Genomic DNA, 14,525 nt, shown 5'->3' with positions numbered 1-14,525 from the left:
GAGCGCCTGCCGTCGGCACACCAATCACAGATTCCAAAGGGAACGAGCCTTCCTCTAACTGCAATTTGACTTCCCCGACTTGTAGCGCTGAGCTACGCACAGACATCGCCTTGGGCCAGTAGAGGCTAGCGGTAATATCCCACCCTTCCGAAGGCCTGGGCGCGCGGGCCAAAGATGGGGCGCCTTGGCGGTGGGAGGGGTCGGGAGACTGTGCCTGGCCAGCGAGTCCACCATCGGAGAGCCGGGCGGGGAAGAAGGGGAGGTGTTGTTTGGGGCTTGAGGCTGTAGTTGTGACCACTAGGAAACCAAAAAGGGAACGCTAACAATACCTGGGCAAAGAGCTTCTTGAAAGGCATCTGATTCATTGCTCTTCTTTGAAAAACTCGAAGTGCAGCGTTCTTCGTGACTTAACAGATATTTTGTGATCCCCCGAGGTTGTCGATTCTTTCGTTCAACAAGTATTTCTGTTTATGTAGGATTTTTTTTTTTTTTTGTATTTGAGGCACCGTGCTAAGCACCGGAGATGCAATCCTGACTCGAATAGACTAGAAGTGATAGCTGCCTTCATATAGCTTACAGTCTAATGAAGAGAAAGAGAGAGAAAACAAACAGGTAAACAAGCAAATAAAATAACATATGTCAAGGAAGGAAATAGACAAGGTGTGGATATAGAGAATAGGAGGTTGACGTAACATAGGGAGGCTTGTTATGAGAAAACTTTATAACATTTAAACGGAGACTCGGAGAATATGAAAACAGGAAAGTGACGATTCCTTCAGGCAGAGGGGACAGCAAAGCAAAGGTCCTGAGGTGGGACAGCTTGAAATTTTGGAATAACAGAAAGATCAATGTGGCTCCAATGCAGAGGTAGGGGGAGAGCAGCATGACTTGAGGTGGATGAGGTAGACAGAAGCCAGACCATGTAGCCAAGTGTTGAAGTATGTATTAATTTTAAATTTAATGGGACTCTTGAGGCATTTTAAGCAAAGAACTAAAAATATCTGGTTTAGGCTTTTAAACACGTAGGTTAATTTGTGGAGAACAAGTAAAATAAGCTATTGGGAGAGTGTTTAGGAGGCTATATCAGATGAGACTCAAGGTAGGAAATGACCTGGCTTAAACTATGGTGATATCACTGCAGGTAGAAGAAAGCAGAGAGAGAGATTGGAGATTTTTGACATATTAGGTATTTTGGCCCCAGGACAACTATTCTGAATCCAGTTCTTTGAATACTCTGTTTAGAGAGTGAGTCTCGCACTGACGACTTACAAATTCTAGTAATGGCATTTGAGGATTATGGATTGAAATTCAATTTTCATGGGCTTTCTGAAATATTTTTTTAAGTTTTTAGTGAAAAATTATATACGTGTGTGTCTGTATACAGGAAAATGCACATATCCCAAACTCAATGAATTTTTCCAATCTGAACACACCTATGTACCCAGAATCAAAAAATAGAACATTATTAACACCCAGGAACCCCATCATACTGCCTTTTAGTCATTGCCTATCCTGATTGTCAGCAGCATAGATTAGTTTTGCCTGTCTTTGAATTCTATATATAATCATAATGTATGTACTTTTTTGTCCTACTTCTTTACTCAACTTTATATTTGTGAGATTCTTCCATTTCATTGCATATAGTTGTAGATCATTCCTTTTATTCCATTCTGTGAATATATCACAATTTGTGAATTCATTCTTCTGTTGGACATTGGGGTAGTTTCCAACTTGGAGCTGTTAGAGATGGCGTTAACCACAAACATTCCAGTACATGTCTTTCGGTGATGCCCTTTTCTTTTAATGGAGCATTTTGATGGCTGAGTTTTAAATACAATAAGTTATTCTTTAATCAATTCATCATTAATGTAGTACCATGTGTTGCAATATCTTAACCAGTTAGACCAAAGTTTGGTGACAATAATGAAGGACTTTGCTCTCACAAATGTGAAAACTTTTGGTAACAACAAGGACCTGTTAATGTAGAATTTTTAAGCTTGTTAGTCTAAAAAATTTTGAATTCTGCATGTTGTTGTGACTTTCTTTTTAAGCACTTACGATCTGCATGCTCAACATTTGAGAATATCATGACTTCGCTACATTCTTTTACTATAATAGACTGTAATCCACAGTCATGTGAAAAGTAAGGTCAATTAGACTGTATTAAGAATATATTTGTTTTTGACATTATTACAGTTTTTGAAATTACATTTGAAAACCATACTGTTCAACATTCTACCAGAATTGATTATAAATAAAGCCAACAGTTTACTTCTTTTGAATTATATACCTCCACTTTTTGAATCTCTAAAGCGTGGCTAAATGTAGTATAAATGGACATGTTCTCAGCATCAAGGATCACTGTAGAATGTCCAGAAGAAATGAGCAGACACAACACTCCATGCCTGTATTGACTTGAGCTCCTTTTTATTTCACTTTATAGTTCAAAGAATTGAACTATTGAACAGTAGTGACTATCAGGAAATTATACCTAAAACAGGTTATAAAGCTTTGGGTAGGTATGTGGCATGGGGGCTTATAAAATATAAAGTGAGAAGATATGAATGTTGAGTAAGCCGCTTGAGATTTAATGAACCACCAGAATGAAACTGTTAAACGATAAACAGGCATATGAAACATTTAAAGAATTTATTTGAGCAAAAATTTATTAGAATTGGGCAGCACTAAACTGGTAGCAGTTAGGAGCACTCCACTGACAGGATCTGGAGGCAAAATTTTCTAAAGATGCAAAAGCAAAGCAAAGAAATTATTTAATTGACTATAGTTTAGCCAGGGGTCCTCAGCCACTAGGCCATGGACCAGTACTGATCTGTGGCCTGTTAGAAACCAGGCCACACAGCTGGTGATGAGTGGCCTGTGAGCCATCTGTATTTGCAGCTGCTCCCCAGAACTCGTATCACCTTCTCAGCTCCATCTCAGATCATCAGGGATTAGCTTCTCATAGGTTGGGGACCGCTGGTTTAAGCAGTTACCTTTGAGGGATAGAGTTAAGAAATAAAATAGAGTCACTATAGTCAAGCTACTAAATTACCAAAATCAAGTAGGTCGAGGCATGAGGAAAGACTTCTTTTCTTGTTTTAAATAGCCTGGGAACTTAAACTTTTGAACTTTCTAGTCCTGAATGCCTGAACATATATATCAGTTTGTTATGTGTCAATACCTGGACATCTACCAGACTGCCAGGTAACTCTCTGATTACTCCCTGAAGGATTCACATATCCAGACCACCTGCATTCACTTAACATCGTTAATCCAAACCACAGGACATCTGACGGATACCCATTCTGGACCAATCCTAGGGCTAAAAGTACAGGTCTAATTTTCCTCAAGAAAGTACTTTTTACTGTTAGAAGTTGTAGCTTTCTTTCTTCTTCACTTTACTTGGGAAAGTCTAGTTGGTTCTAATTGGTTGTCCTTCGGTTTCCATTTCTTAACCTTAAGGCAATATAGGCTTAGGTTTTGGTTTGCGAAAGTAAAGGCATTATAGCTACTTCAGTCTAATAATCTTCTTGTTTAATATAAGTTAACACTACCCATTTTCCTGATAAATTACTAATGCTTCTGGGAACCATGTGATGTATAATAATGAATTGATAGTTTTATTAATATTCACTAATGAATAGTCAATTATTATCTTGTTAAAAAATTAGAGATGGATATTTTTATATACTCAGTAAAGTGTTCCAGAAAATGCTGTCCCAAAATATGCATCTTTGGCATATGTATTATTTTGAGATAAAGGCAATTGAGAAACAGAAGATGCAGGAAAAGCTTTTTAAATGCCCCCACCTAAGAATAGAGTATAAATTTCTCCTTTTTAAAATAAATGTACATTTATAAAGGATATTTTCATTTATCATGGTATCTCTAGTAAGTGCCAGGAAGAGAGCTACTCCCAAAGATAACTTTAATCACCTGACTCTATATAACAAGACAATCATTATTTACCATACATTTCTTCTCCTCCCCTTCCCATAACTTACTTTCCCCACCCAGATTCCTTAACCTTTTTTAGTCTAAGGTAGTGTACCAACCTCAGTCATCTGGCCTACTAGAGTCTCATATTTTTTGTGAAATTTCCATGCATACTTACACAGTTAAAATGTTTTTTCCCTTTTAAATTTGTATTTTGTCCGTTTATTTTCCAGGGTCCCAGAAAGATAACCTAGGAGAGTAGAGGGAAAACATTTTTTCTTCTCTTACATTAGAATCACCAATTTTCTAGGTAAGTATCTATATGCTACTTTTGGCCTCATTCCTAAACATAGGCCTGGGATACTAGAATGTATTTTTCCATAGTTCAGGATGTTCTAACCAGAATTTTTAGCCCTGTTGTTCCTTCTTTGTGTCACCAAAATAATTGCCAAAATACAAATACAAGGAATTTTTAAATCTTGTCTTTGGGCCTAATTAAAACTTGCAGCAATGATTTTAATCTTAGAATATAATTGCTGCTCTTTTCCCATATGTAATTTACCTCCACAAATGTGAAATAAATGAGCTTCATCCAGTACTGGTGGTACAGAGATTTGAATTATTTTTGCATTTCCACCTCTTTTTCTTTTTTACCTTATTCATGTATTTAATATCATTATGCATCATTCTCATACAGGGTTGTTATTAGGAGAATTATATTTTATATATGTATATTACAGAAAAAGTTTTAAACAAAATTGCTACTTAAATAACAAAAGCTCAAAATCAAGGAGATGAAATATGACAGACATTAGCACTATTTGCCAAATATTTCCTGCTTTCCACCAGCTGGCAGTTTCTGGTCCCCTTGTGGATGATGCTGTTGGGAAGGTGGGACACTTGTAGGGAGTTAAGTCAATTAATTGTGAGTGGAGCTGACAATTAAGTCTTCTCCTACAAGACCTTCCAAGGGTCACTTCCTTCTGCTATTACAACCAACAGTGTTCCAAATCATGGTTACTCCTTCAGTCTAGGTCCTTGAGTGACTATGAAAAGAAGAATCTTGCTGCAGTCCACAATGGCCATATAGCATGAGTGAGAAACAAACCTTTGTTGTTTTAAGCCACTGATATTGTTTGTTCTACACCTTGAGCTAAATTAACCTAGCCAATCTCACCTGGTACAGAGAGTAGCTCCAACTGATAATTATTTGGTTAAGTTTTTCTTGGGACAATTTTAGTCAAAGAGAAATTTTCATTAATTTATTTCAATAACTTTTCATGAAATTCCTATAGTATATCAGGTACAATGTATGTTAGCCTCTGGAGTTCATATCAATGAAAGAACGATGTAAACATGATCTCTGCTCTCATGAAAATTGAGATGGGGCAAAGGAGACAGTAGGCATGTGTCTAAATATGAAGAATGTTATACCTGGAAAAATATGGCATTCTCTAAGTATTATCCTAGGAGTCTTGTGACTCACCTTTCCCGTTCTACCTCTCTCTGTCTCTCTTCTAAGTTAGGGACTTTTCAGTCACGTAATATATATATGCTACCTAGAAAGAATGAGAGAGAGAAAATAAGTTTTTAACTCTTCAGAAATATCTCGGAATTATAGAAAATGTAACTTACTTGAGCCTGGAGCCTGGACACCAACATTGCTTTTGACCAGTGTGTGGCCTCAGACAAGTAGGTAACTTTGCTGTGCCCTTGTCTCATCAGATGTAAAATAGCGCTAAATAAGACTCGCCCTAGCTGACATACATAATTGTTGCAAGAATTAAATCAGGCAGAGAATGTAAGTGTCCCACAAAAATAAACAGAGTTATTATTCTTTAAAGATTTTTCAGTACATTGGAGAAGCCAATAAATAGCCAGTTTTAAAAGGAAAACACTTGGTCTACCTAGAAAGCAGCATATAAACAAGTTAATGTACCCACTGGCTGTGGAAAATGGTACAGAACAACATGGTGGAAATATACCTTCGAGAATCTAAAACTCAGTGTTTATTGCCAAGTAATACCTGTTAATGTACTGCTATCAGGATATAGCCAAAATAGGCCCAACATTCCTTTATAATCTCCATAAAGATATTTGGTACTTTTCTTGTCAGTAACACGAAGTGAATGTACAAAGGACTTGTTTTAAACAAGTGTATAAACAACAGAAAAATGCATGCAGTATTAAGAAAAACTGCCATTGTCTTTGAAATCTGTAATTTCAGAAGTGTGGGTATACTTTTAACCTATTGGAAATGATATCTAACTTTCTAAACTCATTTCTTTTATTCTAATCTCCTTTATTTTAGAATTCAGAATCTCAAGGTAACTAACAGTGCTAGAGATGATGAAAGACACATTTGTCACTAGTTGTCAGGCAGCCAAAAGCCTGAGTTACTGGCATGTACAAACACACCTCCCTATTTTGTACAGAGTAGGAGGAGGTGCTGAACTGCTTTTCTATTGGTCACTTTCTCTTCCAATGGCAGAAAATAAAGTATTCTTTTTCCAGCTAGTTGGCTTATTCTGGGAAAGTACCCAATCTTTCCCTGGCAGTGTTAAATAAAGACTTTAAAAACAGAGTTAGCATTTACTTTGTTACTTTGGCTTTGGGCGATCTAGATTTTATATACAGAAATGCTCCAAGAAAAAAGTTTTAAAATTCAAATAAATTAATAGCACAGAATGGATATACTATGAAAAGTAAACAAGAGAGCTCGGTTTTGTTGAAGATACTTTAATATAAAGAAAACAAGAATTCACAGTCCTCCTTACAGGTTGAAAGAGGGAGAATTTTCCCCAGATTACAAAGGGCAACAAAAATGGTGTTCCCTATCCACACCCCAAATTTATACAGACCATAGGGAAGAGGCAGGAACCTGGGCAAGAAAAACAGGAAAGGGGACCCAAAGAGGGACATCAGCCTGCTCACATTAGGGACCACTATATGGCCTGAAATGTGACCCAGGGAAACAATAAGGAAACAAATATTTAGAGCTTTTTGGTAATGAACTGTGTGTAACTGCATAATGCAAGCTAAATAATATTTTCTATCTCTTCTCTCTTTCCCTGGTTTCTCCCACTGAGAATCCTATACCCACTGATGCTTTTTTGTTTTTTGTTTTGTTTTGTTTTGTTTTTTTGATTTTACAGCATTGTTTTACAAAGCTTCCCATTTCCAACATGGGGGGAAAATCCTAAACTTCTAAGGGTGGTTTTCAAACTTTTCCATGGTCTGCTCCTGCCCTTCACCAACATTATAACCCACTACTTTCCTAAAAATACCCACACTGCACCCACACTTACTAGTTCCTAAGTCTGACACGAGCATTCTCACCTCCTCGTATTCTTGCCTTTTTCCAAAGCAAATCTTAATTTTCTCATCTCAGTTGTCTTAAATCTTTAGAATTGGGAGGATTAAATTGAAAGATTGCCATGTGATTACTGATTGCTTGTGCTCTTATTGAAGAACCAGGGTAGGGTATCACTTTGTGCTGCAAACAAAAATAATAATTGCTAACTATATTAGGGTTCACCAAAGAGGTATGTGTATGTGGAGGGGAGGGAGGGAGGGAGGGAGAGAGAGAGGGAGGGAGGGAGGGGGAGGGAGAGAGAGAGAGAGAGAGAGAGAGAGAGAGAGAGAGAGAGAGAGAGAGAGAGAGAGAGAGAGAGATGAATTTAACTTCAGTCTGTTTTTGAGCAACCAATGTAGAAAGCTTTATTCCAGAAGGGGGCTCGATTGTCCAATGGGGTTCATGAGAAGGCAGAGTATATAGTGTTACATGTTTCCTGTAGATAAGGATCATAATAAAGTAGTGTTTGCCACTGGGGAACCTATCACTTCTTCCTTCTTATCTCACTGATTAAACTTATAGCTTGGGAGAGGAAAGGCCCCTAGAAGTCTTTTTGCCTGTCCAGAAGTCAATATGATCAAACAAGTTTAGAGCTAGGAGCCACTTTGAACTCATTTCCTCCTCTTCTCCTTCATTTTTCAGAAAATGAAATGCAAACTCCGAGAGGTGAAGAGATTTGTCTAAGACCATAGAGTTGGTAACTACAGTCTGGGATTATAGGCCAAATTTCTGTCATTCCAGGCAAGTTCTAATTCTACCTCTTCACATGGTATGCAATCGGAACTCCTAAAAACAGGTAACAAAACCAGGGATTCTATCAAAGACATGCCAGTTAGTAGCAAAGTTTTACAAAATTAGATTTTTTTTTTTTTTTTTTGCACTACCTGTAGAAAAACATTAAGGCTGTAGTTAGGATTGACTCTGGGTGATATTCAGGGGCCTCATAGTTGCCTCTTCTGAGAGGCCATGTAATATAGTGGTGGAGAATATGGCTCTGGAGTTTATAAACTGTCTCCTTAGGCTAGTTTTTTAATCTTTCTATGCTATTTCCTCACGTATAGATGGAAATGGTAGTATTCCTCAAATCATGCTTTTGGGGAGAATTAAATGGTAAAAATAAGAGTCATTTTTGGCTTTAGACAACCCAGTAAATGTTAGTAATTTTTATTAGTCCTTGATATTGCGTGGAACCCTACCTTGTTCTGGGCTTGCTTGTCTCTGATATTATCTCTTGCTCACAAGATCTCTTTCCTCCCCCTCCTCTCCTCAACAAAAACCCTCTCCTCTTATTTGCTCAATAAACAGCTGTTCACTCATTCAAACCATTGATTCCACAAATTGTAGTGATGGTTGTACAGCCATTGAATTGTGTACTTTAAAAGGTGAATTACGTAGTATGTGAATTATATCTCAATAACACTGTTTAAAAAATGATATTGTTTTAACCTAAGGAACAGAACAAGGTGTGGAAGAGGAACCTGAAACAACAGGATCAATCTGACCCTTCTCAGTAAATCAACTCTACTATGAGCTTTCTCTTCATATAAACATGAATTGCTAGCAAACTAAATCATTCAAAGTATACCTTCATACTTTTCAGGCTAAAAAAAAAAAAATCAGAAATTTGGATCCTGTCAAGGGTTGGAAGAGATGGGGGGGGGGAAGAACATACTATCCTCCACTGCTGGTGGACATCTAAACTGATAGAGCCATTCTAGAGAGTCACCCGGCATAATTGAGTATACTGAAGAAAACATCTATCCTATGACCCAGCAATTCTGCTCCTGATATAAATTCCAAAGAAATTTTCACACAGGTCTCTACAGGAATAGGTGCAAAGATATTCCTGCATCACAGCCTAGTGTGGAAGGGAGTTGGTGTCTATCTGGGCTCTTATCCCTGGGAGAGTAGGCAGGCAAATTGTGATGCACATGCCGGAGTCTAATACTTCTGTGAGTACCATTAGGTTAGATGCAGGCAAAGCTGCAAGGGTGACTCTTAAATACATAGGGCTGAGTTGGAAAATGTAAACACCAGAAGGAGATATATAATACGATACTCTTTCCATAAATTAAAAATGTACACACATGAAACAATATATTCAAATAAAAAGATAGCCCACTCAAATCAAAGTGGCAATTAACCTATACCTACAGTCTCTTCTTTCTATGCCTCATGACATGTCAGGATTTTTATAGAGCTAGAGAAGATTTTTTAAAATGTGCATCAGTAAGGCTGTAGGAGAGATTCCTGCCTAGGAAGGGAGATTGTATCAGATGATCTAGAGCTAGATCAACCAAAAGAACCCTATTGATAAGGTAACAGAGTTTGCAATAAGACCCACATCCTGGCCCAAACCTAGTTTCTTTACTAGTTTAAGGGTCAATAATAGTCAGGGGTAGTTTCTCCAAAACAGAATTTAAACCTTGGTTCTCTGAAATTGAAAATGGTTGATTTTGCTCTAAACAGAGATTGAACCATTGATTCCACAGTGACTCATTGGTTTCCACAGTGGCTCTTTGGCATGCCCTCCGGCTTTTCTACCAACCCAGCTATGGGCACAGTTTCCTTAAATGTACTCTTTGGTTACCCGAAACCCTAGTTTTTGCATCATTCTACCAGTGGCTCCTGGCATTCCCTCACAGACCTTCCTGGCTCATGTTAAAATGGACTAAGCCCAGTACCATGCCAGACAGACTTGGTTTCATCTCTTTCCTTCACCATTTATAGCCGATTGCTCCTGGTTAAGTCATTTAACTACTCGGAGCTTCCCTTTTCCCACAAAAAAATAGAGATAATAATAAAACGTGTCAGTTATCCTTTCTAAGTATTTTCCATGCAACTAGAGACATATGTATATGCATATTCTATGCATTTTTATTCAACATATATATATATAATGGATAGCTTTCCATGTCAATATGTTATGCATGTGTGGGAGTAGGGAGCACATGGGAAATCTCTGTACCTTGCCCTCAATTTTGTGGTTCCCCAAAATATTTTCTAAAATATAGTCTATTAAAAAAAAAACTTTACATTAATTCAACAATATGATTGAATAATTTAAAATACATGTTTATAGATTGTGTAGTATAATAATTGTTACTGAATCTAGGATTGTACTATGTTATACCTGCAACATTGAGTGTACTCAATGAGAGAAATGATCTTAATATGAATTTAATACATAATGTTAGATAATAGCGGTCCATGTCCTTAAATATTTACTTAAAAAATAGACTTTACTTTTAGAGCTGTTTTAGGTTCTCAGCAAAACTGAGTGGAATGTACAGACAGTTCTCACATATTTCATGACCCCACCACCACCACATGCACAGCCTACCCCATTATCAACATCCCCTATCAGTGTGGTTCATTTGTTACAATTGATGAACCTAAATTGACACATCATTGTCACTCAAAGTCCATGGTTTACATTAGGGCTCATTCTTAGTGTTACACATTCTGTGGGTTTTGACAAATATATACTTTTTAATGGCTGTATGGAGTACCATGATATGAATTTTCCATGCATAGAAGCTCCTTTTATCCTAATGAAGCTACTCTCAGTGGGTCCCTAATAGCTTCAAGACCAGGGCTGGTTGCCAGGAAGACCAAAGCATGATCAGAGGGTTGGAACTTTTAGCTCCACCTCCTGACTTCCTGAGAGAGAATTCAGCTGGAGATTGAGCTAATCACCAATGACCAATGATTTAATCCACCATGTCTACTTAATGGAACCTCACAGCTGAGTGTATCCAGGTGCTGGGAGAGTAGGGCCCCCATCTCTCACTGAGTTTACAATGATTCTGTCTCTCTGAACCACAACTAATACATTGTGAGTACTTCCTATATGCCAGCCACTCTTCTAAGCACTTTACATTTATTAACTAGTCTTCACATAACTATAAAGATATTATTGTCACCATTTTGTATATGAGGAAACTAAGGCACAGACAGAGTAAGAAATTTGTCCAAAATCACCTGGCTACAGTGGTGAATACTAATTGCCTCTCCTTTACCCTATATACTCTCCTACCAATGTATATTTCACCTGAGGTGTTATACTAATCCATTCGTTTATTACTTCACTCACTCAACACACTGTTATTAAACATCTTTGATGTGACGGACATATGGGCGTGGTTCTAGGCTAACAAAGAATTAGGCGCGCAGTCTCTGTCATTGAGTAAATTATAGTCTACTGAGAAAGACAGACCCATAAACACATACCTCCAGCTCAACTTGTTAAGTGCATAGACAGGGCTATGTACCATAGCCTTGTCTGGGGTTGCTAAGAAAGACTTCACAGAAGAGAAAAAAATTTATTAGTGTCTTGAAGATTAAATAGAAACTCATTAGTTAAAGCATGATAGAAAGATCATTCCAAAGAAAGGAGAGAACACATGGGAAGGCCTGGACTCATGCCAGTGCTAAGTGTAGACTGGCTATGATGACATAGGTCAGAGGGACATAGGACTTAAGGATCAGAGAGGTTAAGCTGGAAACAGAGTGACTGTTGATCACACTCAAAGGGATTTAAGCTGGAGATAAATGCATATGTTTTGTACTTTAGAGAATTTGGGATCATTTTGAAGGATATCAAAACTAGAAGATCCTGAAGAAAGTAAAAACAAGTTGATGGCTATTGCAGCCATCTAAGAAAGAGTCAATGAATCAACTAGGGCATTGGAGAGGAGAGAATAGATTTGAGAGATATTTAGGAAGATGAAGAACTCAGTGACTGCTTAATTCTGGGAGAAAGGAGTGATTGAGTGACTGGGTGGATAGTGGTGACAACCGAAAAAGTATCTCAAATTCTACAAGATTACATTTGAGCCAGAATTCTTCTCAGGGTGCATTCAAGTAGAATCAGTTGGACTATGAGGCCCAGAAAAACAATAGCTAACTCATACATAGGTAGGTATGTGGCTCTTACAACATAGTCAAGCATTGTTTCAGTTATGGAACAGGATTAATTCGGTTATTCCTCACAACTTTTATCATAAAGTAAGCAAGACTCAGCATTTTACAGATGAGAGAATCAATTAACAAGGAGGTACACTGCCTTACCTAGGGCCAGACAGCCAGTAAATGGAGGAGTCAGGTCTCAAACACAGGCAATCTGTCTACACATAGGTTTATTAAAGGCTTTGGGAATAAGGATGGAGTGCTTTGCTAAAGTAGGGCTGGGGGAGGCAGCACATTACAGGGAAAACTCTCCTGGGAATCCCCTTTAAACATCTCTCTCTTCCCAAAATTTACACTCACTCTGACTGCTAATCTCTCTCTCTTTTCTCCTTCATGGGGCTATTGCTGCTACATTGTTTTTGAGAGCTTTCTCCTTCTTCTGCTTGGTAATTGATATTCCACTTAGTTCTGAGAATGCAACTCTCCTGGCCTAGCACCCCTCCTGGGGGAAGTAAAATCCCCTCCAGATCTGGCTTTTCTCAGGAGAAACTCAAACACTGCTTTTAATTCTAGGAGATGGCGGGAAGAGAAGTTTGGGGATGTGAAGGAGCTAAGATACTGGATTTCGTTTGGAGCTTGTTTTGTCTGCGGTGTCTCCAGGTTATTCAAGTGGAGATGAGAGAAGAGACCACAGGGAGAGGAAGCCAGAGATTTGAAATTCTTTTAAATACTATCAAATGTTTGGTTTCAGATATTTCATGGAAATACTCAAACAGCATCTCCCTGATCATTACTTCTAGTATTTTGGAAAGCAGCCCTGTATATAGCTGAATATTTTTTCTAAATAACTTTAGAAAGAAACTAAACCAATTATGCAACAACAGCCAAGGTCCTGAGTCTCATGTTTTTTAAAATACAGGCTTTTTTTCTGAAGGTAGTTTATGATTTGTATTCTGAAATTTATTATTTACTCAAGATTAAAGACCCACAGAAAAACATGTGGCACAATGTATGTATAAAAAATTTGGTAAATACATATATGCAAAGGTCGTAATTTTATTTTTTAAATTTTCCTTAATTATGAAAGATGTATGTTGACCATAGAGAACATAAAATATAGAAATTTAAAAATTCATTGTACTATTATACATAAGCACCATGAACATTTTATATATATATTCTCTTCAAAACTTCTTTCCATCTTCTTTTTTATTTTTGATCACTGCATTTGTTTCTGGGATTCCATTTCAAACACAGCTGTTTTTCTTTATGTAGTACATAACCTGTTACTTAACATGATTGTTTAAAAAATTATAAAATAATCCATTCCTATTATAAAAAAAAAAATTAAGTGATGCAATACAAAGTATGTAGAGGCAAAAGTATAAGTTTCCCTTCCTTTCCTCTGTTCCGTTCCCCAAGGTACCTCAAGCAAGTCTGATTAAATCTGAAAAACCAAAGTAACTCCATTTTGTGACAGGCCTCCATTTTAGCCAGTTCCTGGAAATTACTGTTCGACTATCACTATGGGAACGCTATGAGAACGGTAACCACCCCCCATACCAGATATAGTCAACCAGTAAGAATGGCTCTGAAATTCCTCTTCTATTGTTTGCTAGTTAGACCTCCCCTGCGGCTACCTGCCCACCAATCCTGCAACGCCAAGACCTGTCACCCCAGTCTGTGGTTTTTCCCTTTAAATATGTCTGTAAGATTAAGGAAGGGGCCCTTCTCCTGCACACTGCTTTGGCTGTGTATGGAGTTGGGTCCGAGGTAGCTCGCTAATAAACTCCCTTGTGTGACTGCATCGGCTGCTGTTTCCTTCGCGGCTTGTGGGGCTCCGAATCAGGGCATAACACATCCACAAGTTTTTCCAAAAGAAAAGCAATTCTCAGGGTTACTTTTCTCTCTACTTATCTGTAATCTAAATCGATATAAACATATTTTCTCTAAAATGTTTTAGATTTTTTCCTAGTGATTTTTCTGTTTGTTTTTTAAAATAAGAAGTTTATTTAAACAACAGATGCTTGATTGAAAGTGAAAACTAACTACTTAGGATTCATTTCTTTTAGAGTAATTTATCTCTAATTAAAGACAGATTGCCCTACATGTAACAGCTATGTACAAAAAAGTTATAAAATTTCCTTGGTTTTACAATGACAAATGAAAAACATTGAAATTCTTCAATCGAACAAGGTATGCAAGGATTTTTATCTTTTTCTTTTTCTTTCTTTCTTTTTTTTTTTTTTTTTTTTGTTAAAAGGTAAGAGCAAAATAACTTACTGGAACATAAAGATAAGAGCTGAGTGAGTATGCCACTAAT

At 37.4% G+C, this 14,525-nt stretch overlaps 2 long non-coding RNA genes across 3 annotated transcripts; one reads left to right on the top strand and one right to left on the bottom strand.

Moving 5' to 3' along the window:
* Positions 1-24: 24 nt before the first annotated feature.
* LOC107518930 lies at positions 25-13,918 on the top strand. 2 transcript variants are annotated; one of them, XR_004953081.1, is made up of 4 exons: positions 25-612; positions 4,170-4,246; positions 7,934-8,087; positions 12,776-13,918. It is a non-coding gene; the product is annotated as an uncharacterized LOC107518930 (long non-coding RNA). The 2 variants fall into 2 exon arrangements; XR_004953080.1 differs by lacking the exon at positions 12,776-13,918 and having other exon boundaries at positions 7,934-8,912.
* Positions 2,964-5,497, bottom strand: LOC118608665. The gene is made up of 3 exons (XR_004953082.1): positions 5,423-5,497; positions 4,115-4,186; positions 2,964-2,993 (listed from the first exon to the last, which is right to left on the bottom strand). It is a non-coding gene; the product is annotated as an uncharacterized LOC118608665 (long non-coding RNA).
* Positions 13,919-14,525: the final 607 nt, after the last annotated feature.

The sequence above is a fragment of the Rousettus aegyptiacus genome, unplaced genomic scaffold (assembly GCF_014176215.1).
Source record: "Rousettus aegyptiacus isolate mRouAeg1 unplaced genomic scaffold, mRouAeg1.p scaffold_m13_p_10, whole genome shotgun sequence".
Classification (NCBI taxonomy): Eukaryota; Metazoa; Chordata; class Mammalia; order Chiroptera; family Pteropodidae; genus Rousettus; species Rousettus aegyptiacus.
This window is presented reverse-complemented; position numbering and strand designations above follow the sequence as displayed.